Source organism: Thalassophryne amazonica, chromosome 2 (assembly GCF_902500255.1).
Source record: "Thalassophryne amazonica chromosome 2, fThaAma1.1, whole genome shotgun sequence".
NCBI classification, from domain to species: domain Eukaryota; kingdom Metazoa; phylum Chordata; class Actinopteri; order Batrachoidiformes; family Batrachoididae; genus Thalassophryne; species Thalassophryne amazonica.
In genome coordinates, this window is record NC_047104.1 from 18816446 (window position 1) to 18820129 (window position 3684).

Consider the following 3684-nt stretch of genomic DNA (forward strand, 5'->3'; position numbering starts at 1 on the left):
TACATATACATATACATACATACATATATATATATATACATATACATACATACATATATATATATACATATACATACATACATACAAACACTCAACAAAAATATAAACGCAACACTTTTGGTTTTGCTTCCATTTTGTGTGAGATGAACTCAAAGATCTAAAACTTTTTCCACATACACAATATCACCATTTCCCTCAAATATTGTTCACAAACCAGTCTATATCTGTGATAGTGAGCACTTCTCCTTTGCTGAGATAATCCATCCCACCTCACAGGTGTGCCATATCAAGATGCTGATTAGACACCATGATTAGTGCACAGGTGTGCCTTAGACTGCCCACAATAAAAGGCCACTCTGAAAGGTGCAGTTTTATCACACAGCACAATGCCACAGATGTCGCAAGATTTGAGGGAGCGTGCAATTGGCATGCTGACAGCAGGAATGTCAACCAGAGCTGTTGCTTGTGTATTGAATGTTCATTTCTCTACCATAAGCCATCTCCAAAGGTGTTTCAGAGAATTTGGCAGTACATCCAACCAGCCTCACAACCACAGACCATGTGTAACCACACCAGCCCAGGACCTCCACATCCAGCATGTTCACCTCCAAGATCGTCTGAGACCAGCCACTCGAACAGCTGCTGAAACAATCGGTTTGTATAACCAAAGAATTTCTGCACAAACTGTCAGAAACCGTCTCAGGGAAGCTCATCTGCATGCTCGTCGTCCTTATCGGGGTCTCGACCTGACTCCAGTTTGTCGTCGTAACCGACTTGAGTGGGCAAATGCTCACATTCACTGGCATTTGGCACGTTGTAGAGGTGTTCTCTTCACGGATGAATCCCGGTTCACACTGTCCAGGGCAGATGGCAGACAGCGTGTGTGGCGTCATGTGGGTGAGCAGTTTTCTGATGTCAATGTTGTGGATCGAGTGGCCCATGGTGGCGGTGGGGTTATGGTATGGGCAGATGTCTGTTATGGACGAAGAACACAGGTGCATTTTATTGATGGCATTTTGAATGCACAGAGATACCGTGATGAGATCCTGAGGCCCATTGTTGTGCCATACATCCAAGAACATCACCTCATGTTGCAGCAGGATAATGCACGGCCCCATGTTGCAAGGATCTGTACACAATTCTTGGAAGCTGAAAATGTCCCAGTTCTTGCATGGCCGGCATACTCACCGGACATGTCACCCATTGAGCATGTTTGGGATGCTCTGGACCGGCGTATACGACAGCGTGTACCAGTTCCTGCCAATATCCAGCAACTTCACACAGCCATTGAAGAGGAGTGGACCAACATTCCACAGGCCACAATTGACAACCTGATCAACTCTATGCGAAGGAGATGTGTTGCACTGCATGAGGCAAATGGTGGTCACACCAGATACTGACTGGTATCCCCCCCCCCAATAAAACAAAACTGCACCTTTCAGAGTGGCCTTTTATTGTGGACAGTCTAAGGCACACCTGTGCACTAATCATGGTGTCTAATCAGCATCTTGGTATGGCACACCTGTGAGGTGGGATGGATTATCTCAGCAAAGGAGAAGTGCTCACTATCACAGATTTAGACTGGTTTGTGAACAATATTTGAGGGAAATGGTGATATTGTGTATGTGGAAAAAGTTTTAGATCTTTGAGTTCATCTCATACAAAATGGGAGCAAAACCAAAAGTGTTGCGTTTATATTTTTGTTGTGTATATATATATATATATATATATATATATATATATATATATACACACACACAAACATAAATATACACCTACACATACCTACTTACATACAAAATACTATATATTTACAAGCCGAAGCAAAAAACAAAAACACCCTAACCCCCATTACCCTTCCTCCTCCCTATACCTAGAAAAAAACATTTTTGTACCGCTGTTTGAACTGGTTCATGCTTGGACATTGCTTGAGCCCCACTCCCAATCTGTTCCACATCCTCACCCCACAGACAGAAATACAGAAACCTTTTAATGTTGTTCGTGCCCACTAATGCTTTAAATTAAATTTCCCCCTCAGATTGCAATCCCCTGATCTGTTGAAAAACATATTTTTAATATTTGCTGGAAGTAAATTGTTTATTGCTTTATACACGATTTGTACTGTTTGAAAATGGCCCCACAAATCTTAGAAACATGGTGTCTAACCAGATCCTTACTCTGGATGGCATTACCCTGACCTCTAGTAATACTGTGAGAAATCTTGGAGTCATTTTTGATCAGGATATGTCATTCAAAGCACATATTAAACAAATATGTAAGACTGCTTTTTTGCATTTATGCAATATCTCTAAAATTAGAAAGGTCTTGTCTCAGAGTGATGCTGAAAAACTAATTCATGCATTTATTTCCTCTAGGCTGGACTATTGTAATTCATTATTATCAGGTTGTCCTAAAAGTTCCCTGAAAAGCCTTCAGTTAATTCAAAATGCTGCAGCTAGAGTACTGACAGGGACTAGAAGGAGAGAGCATATCTCACCCATAGTGGCCTCTCTTCATTGGCTTCCTGTTAATTCTAGAATAGAATTTAAAATTCTTCTTCTTACTTATAAGGTTTTGAGTAATCAGGTCCCTTCTTATCTTAGGGACCTCATAGTACCATATCACCCCAATAGAGCGCTTTGCTCTCAGACTGCAGGCTTACTTGTAGTTCCTAGGGTTTGTAAGAGTAGAATGGGAGGCAGAGCCTTCAGCTTTCAGGCTCCTCTCCTGTGGAACCAGCTCCCAATTCGGATCAGGGAGACAGACACCCTCTCTACTTTTAAGATTAGGTTTAAAACTTTCCTTTTTGCTAAAGCTTATAGTTGGGGCTGGATCAGGTGACCCTGAACCATCCCTTAGTTATGCTGCTATAGACTTAGACTGCTGGGGGGTTCCCATAATGCACTGAGTGTTTCTTTCTCTTTTTGCTCTGTATGCACCACTCTGCATTTAATCATTAGTGATTGATCTCTGCTCCCCTCCACAGCATGTCTTTTTCATGGTTCTCTCCCTCAGCCCCAACCAGTCCCAGCAGAAGACTGCCCCTCCCTGAGCCTGGTTCTGCTGGAGGTTTCTTCGTGTTAAAAGGGAGTTTTTCCTTCCCACTGTCGCCAATATTATTATATGAGTCTTCCAGTTTATCTTATCATCTATTATCACCCCCAGAAACTTATTTTCATGTACCCTTTCAATATCTACCCCCTCGACTTGTAACTGAACCTGTATGTCTGCATTACAATAGCCAAATAACGCGTATTTTGTTTTAATTAAGTTTAATGATAATTTGTTTCAGTCAAACCATATTTTCAATTTTCCCATTTCTATACTGATCCTCCTCAGTAACTCCTGCAAATCCCCCCCTGAACAAAAAATGCTTGTGTCATCTGCAAATAATACTAATTTTAATATTTTGGAAACATTGACAATATCATTTATATAAATTAGAAACAGTTTTGGACCCAATACCGACCCCTGTGGGACGCCACAAGCATTGTCCAAGCATGATGATGTATATTCCCCCAACTTCAGAAACTGTTTTCTGTTACTTAAGTAGCTTCTCACCCAGTGCAACACCAACCCCCTAATCCCATACTGTTCAAGTTTATTGATTAATATGTCATGATTGATTGTATCAAAAGCCTTTTTTAGGTCTATAAATATTCCAACTGAATGTAATTTGTGGTC

The 3684-nt window shown here is 41.2% G+C and overlaps 1 long non-coding RNA gene across 1 annotated transcript in view; it reads right to left on the reverse strand.

The window, feature by feature from the left end:
- LOC117522575 overlaps positions 1 to 3171 on the reverse strand; it is a 10468-nt gene extending 7297 nt beyond the window's left edge. The window contains exon 1 of the long non-coding RNA XR_004564249.1: positions 3160 to 3171. This is a non-coding gene — a long non-coding RNA (uncharacterized LOC117522575). The remainder of the gene's footprint in view (positions 1 to 3159) is intronic.
- Between the last annotated feature and the right edge of the window lie 513 nt (positions 3172 to 3684).